The sequence below is a fragment of the Sorex fumeus genome, unplaced genomic scaffold (assembly GCF_029834395.1).
Source record: "Sorex fumeus unplaced genomic scaffold, SorFum_2.1 ptg000037l, whole genome shotgun sequence".
NCBI lineage: Eukaryota > Metazoa > Chordata > Mammalia > Eulipotyphla > Soricidae > Sorex > Sorex fumeus.
In genome coordinates this window covers 36,817,638-36,839,416 of record NW_026606094.1, presented here as the reverse complement: position 1 = coordinate 36,839,416, position 21,779 = coordinate 36,817,638, and positions in this window count along the sequence as shown.

The following is a 21,779-nucleotide window of genomic DNA, read 5'->3' as shown; positions in this document are numbered from 1 at the left end:
CCTGCCATAAGCTAACATATCAGGAGTCTAACAGATTCATGCTGTTTAATTTTCAATCTGAACAACTCAATAGTTAATTTCATTTCTCATAATCAATTTAGTTTTCTTGCAATGTATCTGGTCTCTTATAACCATTAAGTTACTCCTTAGGTGCTTATTCTCAAATATATCCTAAGAGGAAAAAAAATACTTTGTTGATGTTTTACAACGTTGCTTCTTACTTCAAAAGTGTTTAGAATAAAAACATCAAGAGTATAATTAGAAATATTCTGTTACTCTGAAGAAAAATGTCACAAAAGAATTTATAATGTCTTTATTAGCCTCTACTACCAAGAAAAGGAGTTCATTCCATAATCAGCTAGAGAATCATGTTTTACTTTTGTTTGGTGAAAGTTCAAGCTCTATACAAATGTACTATTTAAAACAAGTATAATAACTTCATATTGAGAAAATTATTTGTTGGCCAATAACACAGTTCCATCAGGAAAGCACCTGGAATAACATAGCTTTTTACTCAAAAATATATTCCTTTAGTGTTTCTCAGAAACTGATTTACTATAAATCTATTTTTTTAAATTCTTCTTGACATTATTCACAGCTTCAGACATTAGGTGTCCTCATGGAGAACAAGAACTGAAGGAGATGGATGAAAAAGTGTTGTAGAGGGGATGGGTCAGAGTGGGGTGAATATTACTAGTAAAAGAGTAGAAATGTGTATATCATTTCCTATTTGTAATAGTAAGATATGTTAAGAAGCATATCAATTTTTAGTAATTTGCTTTGAAATGGAGATATAGTGTTAAATATGCTGATTATTGTCTAAAACCATACACTATTGATTAAGCACTAATTGTTCCTTTATATGAGAGGATTAAGGAGCCTGAAACAATAATAGATGAGGAATCATTAAATTCTGTTTTAATATAAGTCTCTGGTTCCTGAATTTTCTCAGTCCAGCATTTGGTAAATTAAATGAGATAAGAATCTGTAACAAACAAATTAGTTGCTGATCTACAAATACCCTACACTAAGTTAATAATAAGATAAAGAAATTGAGCGGGCTGTAACTTAGAAGCAAACATATTTGATTAATAAATGAATTTAATAGGTTGTTTATTGGTGTTCAATCAATAAACTTTTGAAGTAATTTGAATTAATTAAGATCTTAAACTAAATCCAAAATCACATCATCATTCTCAAAATAATTTTTAGTATCTATCAATTATCTGTTTATGTTTTTCCTCACTATACTATAAATTTTTTAGTAGAAAATAGCTTTTTATGTGTTTATTTTACCTTTCAATATATACTCAACATAGAGCACTGATAATATAAATGAGTGTCTAGAAATAATTAAACTTGTAAACTTTGATTCATCACAATTATTTCTGTAGTACATTGCTTCAAACTGTTAGATTCCTTGAGTTTTTGTTTCTTCTACTTAAAAAAAAGTTTTATTTCTGCTGTTTATGTGTGTGTGCATGTGTGTGTATGTGGCAGCACATATTGAATTTGAAGTCGCATACATGTATTCCGCCTGCATAGCAGAGATTTGCAAGCTATCTGTTGTGTATTCGACATGCCAAAACCAGTAATTACAATGGGTCTCATTCCCCTGACCCTGAAGGTGTCACCAATATGGCAGAATTGAGAAGGATGAGGAAGTAGAAGAGGATAAAATCTCAAGGCAGAACGAGGCTGCCAAAATGAAGGATGACAAAAATGAGTGTCTGTAGTTTCAATGCACGTATGCTAACATTGGATGCATCCATCGAGGACGTGATGGCACAAGCACAAATGATCAAGTATGACATCATTGGTCTGACCGAAACAAGAAGCCGTCAATCACATTATGCCATTTTTGACAGTGGAGAAGAATTGTTCCTTAGAATATGTGATAAAAGAGGCATCGGAGGCATCGGTGCCCTTGTCAACACAACTTGACCATGAGCATTGATTCATTCGAATGCCTAACAACCTGAATCGGACGTTTACACTTGAATAGATGTGGCTCACTGCCAGCAGTTTCTATCTTCATTGCACCAACATCCAATTATGATGAAGGAGAAGTTTAGAAGTTCTACATGGAGCTGGAGAAGTTCTATAAAGAAGACCACACCTTCTACAAGATCATTGTCCGTGATTTTAATGCCAAGATAGGACGGAGAAGATCATCTGAAGAACTCCACATTGGGACCCATGGCCTAGAATGGAATGAACAGGGTGAGAGACTATCTGAGTTTGTCATGTCGACCAAGACCATCCATGCTAACTCACAGTTCCAGAAGGCCGAATCTAAACGTTGGACATGGGACTCTCCCAGTGGACTGTTCCACAACGAAATAGACCACATCATATTCAATCGATGGTTTTGGCTAACCGATGTTGCTGTTGTCCCAAAATTCCAAATGGGATCGGACCACCGTCTCCTTCATGCAAAATTCACCTCACAGAGCGGGGAGAAAGGGCTGCAATGTTTAAGAAGAGAACTCCCAGAATGACCACCAACTGGGAGCTCTTTGGCACTATTGCTGCAACATGGGAAGATGCCATGGTTGACAACATTGACGAGGAATATGATGGACTGGTTCAGCACCTCCATGATTGTGCAAGGAATGCCAAGAGAGAGATAACCACAAAAAAACACCTGTCTTCAAAAACTCTTGAGCTTATTCACCAATGTGGTTTGGTGCATGCCTCAGGCAACCGCAAGCAAACATCCAAGCTCTCAAAGCAGTGCAGAGATGCGATAAAGGAAGACCTCAAAGAGAAAAGAGCAGAAGTACTGGTACATGCAGCAGAAGCTGGGAAAAGCATTTGTAACGCCTGCCTATTTTTAGCCAACTACAAGACCACAAAGACTGTACTCCGACGTCCTGATGGATCTATCACATCTTCCAGAAGGGCAATGGAGAAGATTATCCATGACTTCTACTCATATCTCTTCGATAGCCATGTCCACCTGCTGACATACAAAATTCCGCAGGATAGATATGTCATCCCCAATGTTCTCCCTTCCGAAATCTGACACGCCATTTTGTTGGTAAGGAAATGAACAGCACACGGCCCACACAAGGTCAGACCTGGACAGCTGAAGAACCTGCCGTCAGTACTCATCAATACACTGGCTTGACTCTTCCCAAGCTACCTGTCTGAATGCAAGGTTCTGTCCCAATGGAAAACCAGCAGGACTATACTACTTTACAAGAAGGGAGACATCCATGACATTGGCAACTATCACCCAATCTGCCTATTGTCTGTCATCTACAAGCTGTTCACTCGAGTCTTCCTGAATAGGATTGGCAAAACACTAGGTGAAGGACAACCATGTGAGCAAGCCGGGTTCTGAAAAGGATTCAGCACCATCCACCCTATCCACACAATAACCAAGCTCATTGAGGTTTCCCAGGAGTTCAAGATGCCGCTCTGTCTAACCTTCTTTGATTTAAAGAGGGCCTTTGTTTCTGTTGAGATGGAAGCGGTCATTGAAGCCCTAACCAATCAGGGCATTCAAACTCAATACTTTAGGATCCTTCATGAGCTATATTATGGATTCACTACCAGGATCTCACCATTCTACAAAGAAGTGATCATCCATGTCAAGAGAGGGGTTCTGCGAGGTGATACTATTTCACTGAATCTCTTCAGTGCCACCCTCGAGAACATCATGCAATGACTGGAATGGGAAGGAATGGGAGTAAAGATAGATGGTTGGCAACTACACCACCTCCGCTTTGCTGATGACATCGTTCTAATAACACCAAGCATTAGCCAAGCAGCACAAATACTGGCCGACTTCGACCATGAGTGTGGAAAGGTTGGACTACAGCTGAATCTCATGAAGTCAATGTTTATGAGAAACAGCCTTGTTCCTGATGCTCCATTCACTCTCAACGGAACGACCATCTCCGAATACAACAGTTATGAGTACTTAGGTCAAGAAATCAACATGAAGAATGACCTGGCACCTGAGTTGCACAGGAGGAAGAGAGTGGCTTGGAACGCCGTAAAGAGCGTCAAAGAAATAGCTAAGAGGACGAAGAACTGCTGGCTCTGGGCACATCTCTTTGATTCCACTGTTCTTTATGCATTAACATATGCCTGAGAGACCTGGGCCCTACACAAACAGAATGAGAACACTATTCGGGTCTCCCAAAGAGGAATCGAAAGAGCTATGCTTGGAATATCACGTTTCACTCAAACGAGAAGAAGAATGCGGAGTTCTAATCTTTGTCGAAGATCAAGAATCAGGGACGCTGTCTCTTTTGCCAAGGCATCAAAAATCAGATGGGCTGTACATGTAATGAGATTTGGAGCCAACCGTTGGACTAGAGCCGTTACAGACTAGATTCCACGGGACATCAAAAGACTGTGTGGCCGCCCACCTACCAGATGGTCAGACTTCTTCTTCAAGACCCTGAATGATTGGTTTGAGGCTTTTTGTGTTCCTAGAATGAACAGACGCCTTTGGGCTACACTAGCACGTGATAGGGACAAATGGAGACATTACTGGCGCCTGCTCAAGCTAATCGATGATTAACGGGAAGTCATGTGATCAAGTGATCAAGTGATACATGTGAAGTGTGTACCCTACTACTACACTATTCCCTGATCCTTATTTTTTCTTAGTCATCATTTTTCTAATTACTGGTCAGGTACTATAATAAGGTAAAAAGTGGGAGTGGTATTATTCATACTATACATATAGTAGATTAATCTTTACCAAACTAAAGATGTGTTGCCTGCAAATCTAAGATTGGAAGCAAAATATGCTTGTAAGGATTAATATGAGGACAAAAAAAGGAAAGTAATCCAAATCATAAATGCATAACACAATTTAAATGTAATATATAAATTCAACATTTATTAATAAATTGCAAATTAAAGGTAAAAAACTATAAATGTCATCTAAGGGAAAAATTTTTATCCTAGAAATTAAAATTCCATGGAGATACTTTTTAATGTTCTTATAGAATTTAAAGAAAAACTACATCTTCTGAATAAATGTCTGTCTCTTTTTGTCTTTTTTATTTATCAGGGAAAATTAATGAACTTATCCCCATTGTTAAATGGTATGCTATTCTGTTAAATAAAATTTCTTTATTATGCCTCATAATTGTGTACAGATAATATTCAAGTGATACATTTTCATTATAAAAACTGTTTCTCATCTAGAAGGTAATATTTATTCCATAAGAACTGACCACTGCAAAATTTTAAATACAACAATGTACAGGACCACAAAGATAGTATGGTGGATAAAGTGCTTGCCTTGCATGTGGCTGACCAAGGTTTCATCTCCAGCACTACAGATGGTTGACTGAGCACTGCAAGAATAATCCCCGGGCACACACTCCCAAAACAAGATGAAATAGTGTGCTTTGGGATGTTTTCTGCATTTTTATGGATATGTAAGCACATTTTCATTTGAAAAAAGTCTTATTTAAAATATAATTCTTGTGTGTGACAAATATACAATGAAATTAAATACTATTAAATATTAAATATTAGTTTTTGCAGTTTTAATATTTGAAATACTATAGTTGTACTTTTCTAAGATAAATTTTCATGATGAATACATGAATCTTTAATAGAACCAAACGTTTTCAAAGGATTTGTAGACAATTCTCATTTTCTCTGTCTAAATGTCATACAAATATTCCCTAAGGATTTGAAATACTTTATCATTTTTCAATTTAAAGTTTTCCTTTCCAAGATTTGTATTTAATTTTGGATTTAATCATCTTGGAAATGTTCTCACTTAATTTTGCTCAAGGCACATTTTGAAGTAAATGGATACTTGTTTATAAATGAATGCATTTCATGATCCGGTACTTTTATCACACACAAATAATTGTAGCAAACAAAATAAGGTGGTGGGGGAAGGAGGAACCATCTCTCATTTGAATCTCAAAGGGTACAAAAAGTCCTGGGAAACATTCCATGCATTTACCCTGGGAAAGGAATTGAATTTGAAATACTATCTCATATCCCATAACTTTCATTTTGCAGAGACAACACAATTTTTTAAGGGTACTGAAAAAAAAAACTTCTTTTAAGGAATACTTAATTTAAATGTACATTTCATCAGAACATCTTGATTTTTATAAGCACCTTGCAAGTGAGGCACTGGTGGTCTAAAAATGATGAGGCAGTAAAAAAATGGCTTTGTTAAAACTGCACTTATGGGTCAGTCTATAACTATCTTAAGACCAGAATAAGGATTATGCTTCTAATTTCTAATGGAAAAATTCAACTCAGTTGCACTGTTTGTAAAAGAATCTTATAGAGTATTTAGCATTCACATATCCATATGAAAATTACCAGGAACAACATAACAAATATTTTATTCTATCTATAACATATTTAATAGTTTTTACTCTACATATCTTAAAAAAATCCTATTAAATACTTCATAGTAGAACTGACCCAATGTTCTAGCTAAATTTCAAATAATATGAATTATTTATAAAAATTATAAAAACCATTTCCAATAACAAATCATGAGATAATTTTTTAGAAAAATTGCCTTCTCATCATACTTTGCAGATGTTATAAAACCAATTTTTAGGAACAATCCAGGAGTCAGAAAGATTACCCAGGGTGAAAGGTACATGTTGCAAACACTGATTCAATTTCTGGGACTACATGGTCCTTTGGGGTGAAACCCTAGAGGTCTGTGAGCATCACTTGGTTGACCAGGTAATTCAAGGTACAGCAATGCTTGGGCCTTTGCATTGAACCACAGAATTGCCAGAAGGGAATACAGGTGCCCTGAGTACCTTATGAAGGCTGCTGTAAATACATATATATACTTATAAATACATATAACATATGTTTACAGATATATTTACACAGAGTAATATAATCCTGATGATTATATATGTTATCATATTGTATATGTGTATATTTATATGTGTGTGTTTCTCTCTGTGTATGTATAATATAAAGGATGCTATTTTCTACCAACTTTCCTGTAACCTTTCTAGATGCAGCATACAAAGAATCAAAACTGATAGTAAAAGGACAAAAAAAATACACAACACACTGACACCAATGAGTACCATCAGGGTTTAATTAACACAAATTGAAACACCAGCAACATTTGTTAAGGATAACAGAACAGCTTCACATTTAGAGTCATAGTTATATATACCTGAGAAATAGTTACAAAATAACTAGTAGTAACTGACTCAGTTCTAAACTGACATCACTACTATTATTGAAAATATCTCCAACAAAATTGTATTCCTTTAAGGTAATGACTTCATAAAAATTTCTTACCAGATACACTAACAAACAATAAAAACTATGGTTTAATCTGAATGAGAATCCAAGATTCACCTGCTCAAGAAAGAAGGCAGCTAGGTCCTAGTACAAGGCTTATGTCAGGCCAGAAACCTCTGGACTCCCTTAGTGAAAGAGGAGTGCTCTGAAGTGTCAGGCAGGTCACATAGGACTGTCTTTCCTTTGTTCACTGATTTGCTTAAGCAGGCCCAGTAACGTCTCCATTGTGAGAGTTTTTGTTACTGTTTTTTGGCATACGAATACACCGTGGGTAGTTTGCCAGGCTTTGCTGTGCGGGCAGGATACTCTCAGTAGCTTGCCAGGCTCTCCAAGAGGGGTGGAGAAATCGAACCTGGGTCGGTTGCATGCAAGGCAAATGCTCTACCCGCTGTGCTATCGCTCCAGACAGGTCCTGTGTTATAATATAAAAGGAAGGTGTATGTTAATAGACTATGACTAGATAGGTGAGATAAGGAGGAATGCAACTACCTGTGATCAGGCATTCATTGGTTTGCTGCTCTGTGATTGCTGTTATCCACCAAGAGGAAGAAGCAAACCTTAGACACAAATGTACAGTTATAAAAAGGGATCATGTTAGGGATGATTGGAAGAATAAAGCTGCATTAAGTGATATATATTTAAAAGGAAAAGTTGCTTAACTATAAAATTTTGCTCCTAAACTGAACTAAAGAAAATATGTAACCACCTGGAAGCTAACACCACAGTGCTAACAAGACATAGAGCAATGACTGTAGTTAAGTCACTGGAGTCAATAGTTTGTGGTTTATATAATGGTTTATTTCTAAGAAAATAGATACGAACATTATCTGTACAGTTACTATTATTTCATAACAAGTCACATAACTTTATGTATAATACAGAGTAGTATGCGTTGCCTTTCAGATCTCAGTGAGGACTTAATGAAAGCAGCCTAACGATGTTACATTTCCATGTTTGGGCTGAGTACAAACAATTAAAAAATAACTCTTGACTTCAAGCTGAATTGTCTGGGAGCTGGGGCATGGCTAAATACCTACTGACTGATAGGACATGTAAAGAGATCTACCTAGTCTGGAGAAGTTGAGGAAAAGAATCTTAGACCTGGTTGATAGTTATTTGTGATTACTTCCTTTCAATGAAGCAATTTATTACTTCCTCTTCAACTGAGAGATAAGATCTGATGATTCAGTACATTTGTTAGGGAATCAGGGAGAATGAGATACATGATACCATAGAAGAGCAGAGCAATGAATCAAGTTAAGGTCACTAAAAGTGGGATTTAGAGGGGGAAGAGAATGGTATGGAGTATGACCAGGCCACCTAAAAAAAAAGGAATTACAAACTGCCATATTTTCACATATCATAGAGAAAATGAGGTACAGTCTGATAGAAAGATTTAAGAAGTCAATTCAGTTAATAATTATCAAAATTTACTCAGCATTTAAGGTGTGCAAACCACTGCACTCTGTGTGAAAAATGTAAAATTTAGAACATAAAAAGATATTTTCTTATCTTAGCCAAAATTGTTGAGACCAAATAGTAAACAACTTGTCTGTAACTACGAGACTTGAAAATTTAGCTGAGTGGATATGAAAGTATTTTGTCATACCAAGTTGCCTAACAAGCATAGGCAGGAGGCTAGGATCCCACAGGATATTTTGACAGATCTCAAAGAGAATAGGAAGGATTGTTTTAAATGAATAATGGAGTGTTGTCATATGGAGAACCTGACACATAGGCTATTTTAATAAATATGGAATAAATCCTCAAGGATTGGTTTAGAAAATCTGCATACTTTATAAATATATATATGAATATGTGGTACATATAATTAAATATACATAATAATTAATATGATCTAATAAATACATATAATAAATTTAATTAGTACAATTGGCCATAATACCTTCTCTTTATAATTTCTAAAATCTATGCAATTTAATGAGAAAAATTATAGAAATTTACATCATAATAAGTACAGACAGCTATTTTATGAACATGCCTCCCTCTAGGGTCAATATATTTATTACTATAAGAAATATTAAAGAGACTAGTTATCTCCGTGCATCAACATTATCTCCTTTTCTTCAAAAGAACTGAATTAAAATCTTCTATATATCTCTTTTGATCATGTGCATAGATGTTGATTATTGACCAATCAAAGTTTTCCTATAAATTGAGAAGAATATGTCACTGTCTTTCTCTGACCTCACTCTAAATTTAATGAGTAAAGTAGAAATAACTTACTTTCTCAGTTAATATGTTTGATAGCCACAGATTTTATAATTCTGCAAAATCAAAGTTTTACAAGCTCTATTCTGTTGTTCAATGCATTACTCATCATCTCAGTCTTGTGTTCTCCTGATAAATGGCTTCGGGTCACAATCAAGCATCAAATCAGTTGGGAAGTGAGACAATTCCCTGAAACAACATGATTTTATAACCTTTCCTTTGATTGCCTGGGGTTGATGAGTATCCTGACTGGTTATTTTTCTTTCTACATGCTGTAAAGTGACTTTTTTTGTGTGTTATCACTATCAGTAATATGAATTCAAGGTTTTTTTTTTCTTTTAGTGAAGTCCATACTTGTAATGCTCTAAAGTATTTTGGAAATATTGAAGGCTTCAGATTCTTTAGACTCTAAGAATGACATGCACCTTGGCTGAACTTCAAAATAAATTCTACATTTATCGCTATTTTACTGAATCATTTTATTTTTGTTGGTTTGTCTTACAAGCATGAATTTTTTTATCTTCCCATATATTTTTGCTTGCTAAAAGTTATAGAGTAGGCACTTCAATCTTTTTCTAACCAAACACAACTAAAATTATTTTTTCTATAGGAACAAAACATAACTTATTTTAGGTATCTGATCTTAGCTGTTTTTTACCCCTGAATTTTAAAAAAGTTTTATTATACTTTCCAAGTAGTTTACCAAGAAGAAAAACAATAAGTTAAATTTTCTTTACATATTCCAGAATTTCTAATATTCCAAAACCATGATATTTACTATAAATATTATTTTCTTCTTCACATTGAGATACTTGCTTGAACTGTCAACATGTATTATTATTTCTCCATCCCAACCAATCATTGCTCATTCTTCATGCACAATGCCTTAAAATGTGATTCATAAGAGGAAACTAATATGTATATTCCCCCTGAATATGACTATATTTTTAAAAACTTGGAATTTATCTTTTTTAACAAATATCATTTTTAACATTTTTTTAGTCACAGAAACTCACAAAATCATTGCTATCAAGATTTCCTTTTATACTTTCATCTCTAAATTGTTCACTTTTATATCCATAGTCCTCTACAACATAAAAAAAAATATAATATAGATGCTTTAGAGGATTTTATACTACAGAACATTCTATATGACCTGGACGTTTTGTTACAAATGCAGAATGGTGAAAGAAAGATCTACCTGCTATTTGACAATATGGCAACCAGAGAAGTAAATGTGACAATCATTTCTCTTTTCTAAATAATGGCTCCCACGAATTTAAATCTTTACCTTCTCTCTCTTATTTTTTCTCTCCCTTAATGTATGCATACTCTATCCTCCAATCTAAGTGCCAGTAATGAGGAAATGAAGAAAATGATGTTTCACATCTGAAAAAGTTTTGCAGGCATACTGAGTCTAGAGGGTAAGAATTCACAGGAACTATCATATGAGAAGCACATGGAAAAGCAAATATTTTGCAGTTACTGGTTTCCAGTTTCATTTAGCTCTGGAAGCTTTCTGATAGAATCCATCAGCAGTTAGTGGTGATATCTCTAAGTGGTGATGCTTACTTTTGGGTCCTAGCAGGGGTCAGTCTTCTAGAAGTCACAATTTACAGCAATTGCTTTGATAAACACTGAAAAGTCTCCCATGATTTTCTAATCTTCCTCAGTGGGTTGATTTAAAATAAACAGGGAGCCTTAGAGTGGCATCCTGCTGATTTTTTAAACAGCAATCAGGATCTTTATCAGCTCTTTCAAAGAAGAGTTCCCTAAAGCAGTGATGCAACACACCTTAACAGAGCATCTGATAAACACATCAAACAGAAAACCACGCGATCAGAACCCAACAATTCACTTAAATTCCCCTCACTATTTGCCATAAGATGAATTCTTATGGTTCCAAAAGTATTCTGATAAATGTATACTGCATATACTCAATTTAAGAAACAGATCACAGAGAACATCACTAATCTCTGTCCTAGAAAGATTGATGCTAAATCTGGTACCTAAGCTTTATTTAGCATCAAAAATTGTGTCTGAGACAATTCAAGATCCTTTAGCAATTGTGCGTGGTAGACAGTGATTATAACTGCATGGGAAGCATGCAATTTTCTATGAAAGTACTGAAAAGACATTCATTTAAATGCTATTTTTTAATAAATATGTGATAATAGTAATTCTTACTACCAGCAGTTCTCAGAAACTCTCCATGCTTCATATTAAGGAAAATACAGTAAAAAATACAAATACAGTTAACATTAATAGTTACCACATACTATCTTTTGCAGCAAAAAGTATGACAAGCTTTCTGATAGAATCCATCAGCAGTTAGTGGTGTATCTCTAAGTGGTGATGCTTACTTTTGGGTCCTGGGGGGGGGTCATCTTCTCAGAAGTCACAGTTTACAGCAATTGCTTTGGTGAACACTGAAAAAATGCATGTAATGCTCTATACATGTATTACTTCATTCAGTCCTCATAAAACCTTTATGCACTCGGTAAGACATTTAACAATGAAGAACTGATGCTTAGAATGAAATCATCTGATGTGTTTTTATAGAAGCATATTGACAATGGTATTATGTCTATGTAGGTTAGTATTTGATTAAATTTTTTATATTTCCTGGTGTGTCAGGCTACAAGGCTACAACCATAAATTGAAAAATCCTTTTCATTGTTTTGTCTTTTTCTTGGTTGGGGGACATACCCAGTAGTGGACAGGTCTTTTCCTGGCCCTGGTCACTCCTGGTAAGGATCACATTCCTGATCGCTTGTCTGGCTCCAGTTTGGCCACATACAAGGCAAGCACCCTGACTACCATACTATTTCTATGGACTCTAGAAAAATCCTTTTCTAAGACAATGTGTCATATTTTATTTTCTTGATTCAAAAGTATTCAAATAATAGTATGTGATTCATAGACCTTTTCAGATGTGTCACAAAATAAGTCAAATAAAAAGATTGTATGTATGCTTCTAAGAATGGTGTGTCCCCTAATCTATGCACTGTATCATTATCTAGGTTTTATTACATCTTACAAAAGCATTGGTTCACAAAAATTCAAAAATTTTAATTAAAAAATCAAAGTACCTTCTTCAAAGAACACTTGAGAAGTACAGTGACTTATAACACAGAGTTTAAATAGTGAGACTCTAATGACTAGTCAACTTAAGTTCATGGGATTCACCTAAGGAGATAGCTGTAACTTTTCAGGTGAAAAATGAAATTTACCAAAAAAATGAAATTTACCATAAATATTATATATGTATAGTCTTTTTGGTGTTGGGACCACACCTAGCTATGCTTAGGACTTATTCCTGGCTCTGTGCTCAGGTATCACTTATGGTGGGCTTGGGGGATCATATGGAGTGCTGGTATTGTAGGTTGCATGCAAGGTAAGCACCAGTGTTCTATCTCTCTAGTCCCATGTAAACCATATTCCTTAGATTCTATATGTGAAGTATGAGTAACCTGGATTGTATGAAGAAACATATGGCTTGGACTTCTTATGATTCATATTGTAATTCTAACAGTTATAAGAATATTGTTCTTTAAATATGACTTATGAGGTATCACCTAACACTAGTATGATTAGTACACATAAAAAGGAGCAGAAACCACCTCTGTTGGTGGGATGTGGTGAAAAAAAAAGAACCCTCACTCATTTTTGGTGGGAGTGTTGTCTGATTTAGTATCTAAGGAAAACAATAAAATTGATTCTTGAAAAATCCAAAATAGAACTTCCATATGACCCAGAAATCCTAGACAAGAGTTTAAAAATGATATTTAGAAAATATTTTGACCATATGTTCATAGCAGCACTAGTCACAACAGTGAAGATCTGAAAACACTTCTTTTTACTTTTTTTAAAATTTATTTAAGAAACTGTGATTTACAAAGTAATTCATAGTTGAGTTTCATGTATTTAATATTTCAACACCAATTCTACCACTAGTGTCAATTTCCCTCCACTGGTGTTTCCATATTCCATCCCCACTCCAATCCCTGCCCTACCCTGCCCCCCCTGCATGTCAACTTGAGAGGCACATTACAAAGTTCCAATGATTGATGCTTAGAGCTCATGTTGAAAAAAAATTCTAATACACAGCAACAGAGAAGTGAATAAAGTAACTGACTTATATAGACTCAGCTGTAGAATGAAATCATACAATTGACAACACCTAGATGGAACTATGTTTAGTTCCTGCGTGAAACAGGGTTTCACACAGAGTAATGTAAGAAAGAGAGGTGGGGAAAACTACAGAATGGTATCATTCAGATATGGAATATAAAGAAACAGTAAAGAGATAACAAACAAACAATAGTAACAGGTCTTGAGAAAGAATTACAGAACTGAGTCTACCAACAGGGTATACTGGGGAGATGGAAGAAGACTTGAGACAAGGTTGAGGGACACTGACACAATGCTGGTGGGTGTGGTGTTCTTTAATATAGACATATCTTTCAAGGAAATCTTAAACTTCTACTTCAAAAGTACCACACAAGTATTTTAATAATCATTGGGAAATTTATTTATAGCCTAACTTTCTATGGTAGAAAGAACCTAGTATATAAGCGCCTGTGAAAATTAATGAAATCCAATTAATGATAAAAACAGTTGAAGCAAATAATTCTAAGAGCTAGGTCTGTGGTTTTGGATATTTTTTATGCCTGTAAATAAGTAAATTTGTCCATGGACTGTGACTGAAATCACTGAACTGAACAACTTCTAGGATTGGAATATGCTAAAAAGATGACTGGAGGAGCTGGCTATTTTTTTCTTTTTTATTTTTTTCATTGAATCACAGTGTCACCATGAAACACAGTTACCAAGCTTTCATTTCCCACCATCAATATCCCTATATCCTCCCTGCCATACCCTCCATCCAACCAGCCTGCCTCTATGGCAGGCACTTCCTCTCTCTCTCTCTCTCTCTCTCTCTCTCTCTCTTTCTCTCTCTCTCTCCCCCCTCTCTCTTTCTCTCTTTCTCTCTTTTCTCTATTTCTCTCTCTCTCCTCTCTCTCTCTTTCCCCTCTCTCCTCCTTCCCCTATCCCTCTCTGCCTCTCTTTCTCTCCCTCTCGGTCCTCCTCTCTTCTAAGAGGACATCATGTTTTGTCATTTGCCCACTTTCAGCATTCTTCTGTCATCGGGGTGATCCCTTCCAACCATTATTGTCATAATGGATGGCTCATTCATTCTCTGTCCCAACTGCCTTCTCACCCAGCTCTTGAGGCAGGCTTCCAACCATGGACGACTTGTCCTGGGCTGTCAATTAAAAAAAAAAAACTATAGAAAGTGAAAAAAATCCTGAAATATAACCTGGCTCCTTCTTAGACTAGAAATAAAATAGAATTACAAATTGCTCTGATATTAATGATTAACTGTGGTCTCTGTTTAAAACCACAGTTCTTATTTTTCCATTGAATAGTGTAAAGTGCAGGACAAGTGTTCTTTACAAATAAAAATTTAAAGCTATTAAAATTAGAGTTTTAATTACAATTAAATTATAATATTATATTACTGGTATTAAGACAATTTTAATAAATCAGCTGATAATTTACTTGAAGTTTTCACTTTGGTGACATCAAAAATGTACTAAGAATAAAAAAGCATTTAAATTCAGTAAGGAAGTTCTAAAGGCTAAACATTAGCCAGTGTAAACCACCTTCAAGACACATGTCTCACATAAGATTGTATTACTCGCCCAATATTAATGGTCTGAGCTGTCACAATTATATATAAAGGTGGTAATGGGGTTGAATCCTTATCTCAAAGACACTCCATCTACTAACTGCTTAGTAATTTTAGGTTATTGTATTGGTTTTGAAGGACATGATAATAACAAAGTGTCATGTGATGTTACTCAGGTAAATTATTAATGATCTTTGACTTTATTTTAATCTAAAATGCCCAGGTTAAAATACAAAAATTTATTATTTTAATACAAAACTTTATTATATTATAAAATAGAATATTTGATTATATTGGGTGAATATAATAAAAATGAAAGGTACAGATAGAGAATTATCTCTCTCATGTGTGGGATTTAAAATTACACATTAGGAATAATCAAATGGTCAAAGATAAGAGAACTGAAGAGCAGTCCACAAAGCTGACTTTGGGACAGGCATGGGAAGTTGAATGGGAGGGCATTTTGGGACCTTGGCAGAGGGTAGTACATATTCTGGTGGTGTTGGAATAATGTATTTAGAAAACTGTCATTAACAATCCTGTAAATCACAGTTCTGTAAATCACACTACCTCAATAAAGATTGAAAAAAGGTTTATACCCACTTTTTAATTCATTGTCAAATTTATGAGTTTTAAAATATTTCTATCAATAACTTTTGTCCATAAAAAGAGGTTAAAATGCTAATAATAAAAGCCTAAGAAACTTCAACAAAAATATGCACCCACAAGTTGGTGGTGTTAATTGTTGAGATTGTTTTCCTTTTAAAAATTCAACTATTATTATGATATAAAATTTCTTTGTAGAGATGACAACTAGTTAAATTTTTAATCCTTTAAGTTGAAACATTTGCCAGTCAAAAAACATTTAATACAGATTTAACCCAGATAGATTACTAAACTTCCTAAGGAAAAAGTGTCTGTCTGGATATAAAACATGTGTTTTGGTGAAAAAAATGATCATCTTCAGTAAAGAGGTTGGCAAGTTTAGTTAATGGATCCAAGTAGTCAAAGCCTAAATTTCCCTCCGGTTCATTCATAATGCCAGGCATCTTGTAGTCACTTCTGTGGAATTCTAATTTGGGTTGCAAAGTGAATTATGTTTCTATTGCCCTAGTGGCAGGAGACATGGGAGAATGCATCTCGTCATGGATGGAGGGAGACCTAAGAAAGTCTCTTCTCCAGAAGCAAATATGATCCTATCATAGGTAACAGAGTTCTATCATGTGACTGATAAATGTGGAAAAAAGCAATGGGAACCAAGAAAAGCCCTCTGGTCTTCAAAGTGGAAAGAAGTCAAATTTTAATTTCCATGACAACCCTTTAGAAATCCAAGGTCTTTATTCTAAAATTCAGTGGTCGAATGAGGAAAAAATAATAATGCAGAAAGCATCTAGCTGTGGTATTCGTTTTTAACCCAAAGTAAATAATCGCTGAACAGAAGTTTCTTTTCCACATATTAGTGGCTTTCAACATATGTGTAGCTTTAATCAAGAGCATGTGAGAGAGCTTGATGTGGCCCTCAGAGCTTGGGCCAACACCTCTGCGGTTGGTTATGGATTCTGATTAGTAGCTACCGCTGACTGCTTTCACCAATATGTCTAACATGAATAAATCATTTCACCTCGTTGAATATTATTTATGCAAAAGCCATAGCATTACATAAGCAATAATCACTTAAACTATCTTCTGGTTTACATAGTTTTATTTATACCATCTAGGATGAACTACCTTGGTCCTCAACAATTGTATGCTATAAAAATAGCATGACATAGACTAGAAATATATTATATCATAGTCTTTATTTCTTTTACAATAACTGCTGCATTCTTTATTTTTATTTTTTTATTTTTATATTTTTGCTTTTTGGGTCTTACCCAGCGATGCTCAGGGATTACTCCTGGCTCTTCACTCAGGAATTACTCCTGGCGGTGCTGGGGGACCATATGGGATGCTGGGGATTGAACATAGGTTGGGCACATGCAGGGCAAACACCCTACCTGTTGTGCTATTGCTCCAGCCCCACTGCTGCATTTTTTAAACTCGAAATCATTTAGAGAACAGTAGATATCATTTCAGGGTAGTAAAAGTCTCATCCCCAAATATGTCTTTTTTTTGGCAAAATGTTTATTTCCTAAGGAAAGAATCTAAAGGTTAGGTAGAAATTGTCTTTTGCAAGAGATATTCACATCTTTGAAGTACACATCTCACTACACTGCAAAGAAGAATCTCCTTAACTCTCCAAGGAGTCAGAATTTGTATCTACATAATAAATATAAATTGTATGGGATTTTCAATTCCCACTCTCACCAACCACTTGTATCTTATTTAAATTATTTATATAAGGTGTCTGAAGCCATGTGATCCATTAGTTTTACTCTCCCATCTATAAAAGAGATTCACATTAATAAATTTGTTTGGATATTGCCCCTTACCCCATCCTAATCAATCTGTGTGCTGCTTCTTCGATTACTTGCCAAGAGAAGTAATCAAAGAGAACTTAAATACAGGGTTTTCCTTTGTGCTCCATTACTTCAATGATCAGTCAACATTTTTTTAAGCAAAGTAAAAATAAAATAGTTTTATTTAGGGACTATAAAAAGAGAGAGAAAGAAAGAGAGAGAGAGAGAGAGAGAGAGAATGGCCGAGAGAGTCACATGGTCACATTACCTGGGCTTCTTCAGAGTGTACAGAACTATCCATTAAAGTCTAAAGTACTATTCATAATTATCAGATATTTATATATTTATTTAGATTTCTTTAATACATAGTCCTTGAGTAACAGCTATATAACTACACCAAATTAGACATTAGTGATAAAGTACTAAAAGAAACCTTTTATTATCAAAATGGCCCCCAAAAAACTTATGCATATGTGTATCTGTAATATAGAGAATTATAATATGATTTTTACACATAATCGTAGTTCTTTTTCTAGCCTTGGAATTTCTCAAGTGACAAGAAATATAAAAGTGACTTTTCCTAATTATATAATTTTTGATTCCACCTAAGGATCCCAGTTATTTTTTTCAGAAAGAATATTTTAATTAGAGAATTAAGCAGGACAGCAAACATGGAGGTTGAAGAAGTAGCCAATGACCACTGATTAGGATCTCATCAATCCTGCTTTGTAAGGCCTTTCTATAAAGACAGGACAGCCCCCTGGGCAGAGAAATCCTACATAAATGAAGAAGGAAAAAAAAGAAAGAAAGGAAACATACTAGAAATGTATCTGTCATAGAGGGGCCAAACTCTCTACCTCCTTTAGAAAACATGTCACCCACACAGAAAGACTAATAACAGAAAGGTCCTAAGTCTCCTTTACTTCCACAGAGCTGATGCATCCAATGGAATTTCTCTTTCTCCAGTAAAGTAGAAAAAGTGACTCCAATGAAGTGTCTCTTCTTTTTTCCTTTAAAAAAATCACTGGGTGTTCAGAAATGACCAGAGCATTAATAAATTACACTGTATTTAGCTCAAGAGAGTTCTGTTGCCCCAGTAATCAATGAAACTCTTCCATCTATTGACAGTGATTTAGAAGACTGGGTTGGAATTGGAGTATAAAGGTGGACAGGGTGGCAGTCTTATGGAACAGGATGCTTAACCTGTAAAATCTGAAGTATCTCTAGGTAAGTAACATCAGAATCTACTGAGTTGTAAAAGACCCAGTTAATGAGTACCCTGAGATTTGCTATGGGATACCTTCTCCCCACCAGAGTAGAACTAGGTATGATGTGCTTTTATGATATTGAGTTAGCAACAATTAAATACTCATAGCTTATATGTATTATTTTAAGCAGGTTATTTGCTACCAAGGAAAAGTAAAATGTGACTTTGAAATGTGACTCCTACAGTGACCCAAGAAAGTTGGAGGGTCCTGGGTGCAGATTTGAGTCCCAGAGATAACAGGAGAACAACCTAAAGTCTAAAGGCCCTTGCCCTTCAAACTGTCCTCTTTTCCTAATATTGGAAGGTGTACTTTCTATCACACAGAGGCCATCAAACTGTGGGCATGGGTGACTGGTCAGGGCTGCAAATGGCTGATCAATTCGGGTTCAAGTTTTTTGTTTTTTTTTAATTGGATCACCATCGGATACAAAGCTTTCATGATTGTCAGGTATAAAATGATTGAACACCCATTTCTCCACCAGTGTATATTTTCCAGCACCAATGTCTTCAGTACCTTTCCAGCCACCCTCTCCCAACCACACCTCCTGCATATATGGTAGACAATTTCGTTCTTACTCTCTCCTCTTTTGGGGGATTATAGTTTGCAATACAGATACTGAGAGGTCATCATGTTTGGTCCTTTATCTACTTTCAGCACACATCTCCCATCCCAAGAGATCCCTCCAACCATCATTGACTTAGTGATCCCTTCTCTATCCTAGCTGGGTTCAAGTTTTGAGAAGGACAGTGGGTGGCAAGAGTTTATTTGAGGAGCACAGGGAATCCCAAGTTCTAATATTGAAATTCCTTTTCTCTAGACATATCAGCATCCCACATTTCACTCTGTGTGAAATGTGTCTTAGTACAGCGATTCCACCTCTTTCAAGCCTAGGCTGAAAATCCAGGAATTGTTCCCCTACATCTGGTTTCATATATGAAATCCACATTACACCCCAAATTCATTTGTATCTCCATCCCCACACTGGATTCCTCTTACTGCTTTGGTGCCTTGAATAAATACATTTCCACACTAACTGGAGGGAGAAAAGAAGGCTAAAATACACAAAGAAAGAGTATAAAATGAAATCTATATACTTGTATTATGAGAATTTATTCAAAAGATCTTGAGAAATCCTGTCTAAAATACATAGGAGCAACTGAGTAGAAGAAAATAACTTACATAAGAAAACGATCTTCTGGAGAGAAATGCTCCTCTTTAGACCCTTATCTAAAAAAACTATCTGAAGCAAAATTGTGATGTAGAGAAAGCCGAATTTCAGATACAGCTGTCCCCTCACATTTTTCTATATTGAACAATGTAAGAATTTTTGCATTAGTCATTTATGCCAAGGGTTTCTATATATAACTTTAAATGTATATTTTGATTCTTACATAAATTTCTTATAGAATTCCATAACAACATAAAGTACATTGAAAAAAAAAAAAAGAAACAGCTCTAACTAACACAGGCTGTCGATCAAGCTTCAAAAAGAGGAAGTGGGAGTCTGGTTTTATGCTTGGTAGAGTTAGGATAATGTAAAACTACTGAAACTACATATTTAACAGTTTTTCAGGAAACCTATGCATATTTATGAAGGGGAAAGCAAACTAATGAACATATATCACTTATTTTTTAAAAAATGGCAGAGAAACAGCTTCAAGAGAAAAAAAATAACTCTAGACTGGGGAGGGCTCAGTGTACATTCACTACTAATCTGTATTCTTCCCCATGGCTCTGAAGTGTTTACAAAGGTATAAGGCTTTGTTTATAAGGTTATCTTGGTTCCATTAAAACCAAATTAATTTACCTTTCTAGTTTCTTCCAGGGAGGTGTCATGACATACTTCAAGCTTTCAAGCTTTAAACCTCAGACTATTTTAGCATTCTTTCTCTCATTTTCTCTCTCTCCATTCTCTCCTTTTTTTTTATTCTCTTTTGAATAGAGAGGGAAAAAAGCCACACCCAGCAGTGGGGCTTTATGGCTCATGTTCAGGATTAACTCTTGGCAGTGTTCAAGGAGATTATATGCAGTGCTGAAGATTCAGTTTATACCAGGGTCAGCCTGGTATTTAAACACCATAACCCCTGTACTTTTTCAGGCCTAATTTAGCTTTTTTTAACTTCAGAGAGTGCTTCTAAGTTAGGGGGAGAGGAATATAAAGGACATAAAATTGCAAAGGCTTTGATAATTCTATTATAGACACATGAAAATACCTGCCTTTTAATGTTGTTTTGAATTGACCCTTTTTCCATTTTAGTTTTTTAAAGATTATTATTATTATATGGGGTATACCTTAACTTAGAAACTGCTATTACTAAGATTTCATACATAAAATATTCTAACTAACACTGCACCCTCCACCCAGGTACCTAGGTAATGGTGATCTTGTGCAAACTTCTGGCTCTCTTTTTGATGGTTTCTTGTAACTTCTAGTGTCTCTCTTGTAGCCTCATATCTCAATATTACAGGGCATCTGGATAGACCCCACACTTCTTACTTTCTCAGTTTATTGAGGTCACATTCCTTCTCTTCGCTACTGGTGGACAGGATAATAGCTTCAGTCATGGATGTGGTAACACTTATTATTTGTTAGCAACACTCTAATTCTTAAAAAAACATGACAAAAGTAACTTACAGGAAACATAAGTGGGTAAAAAACATTCTTGGCAAAATCTGATCTTGCTGTTATCCTCAAATAATAGCACAGAGAAATTTGTCAATTCTGGTTCCAATTGGAATCCCAACCTTGAAAATAATGCTTTGCTCTTTGTATGTGTGTATGTATAATCATAGCATTATCCCACTGAAAAACTCGCTCAATTTTCTTTGGTTTATTATCACTTTGCCAGGCGTTTCTTCTATTTAAACCAAAGATGATCTCATTTCAAAACAACATTT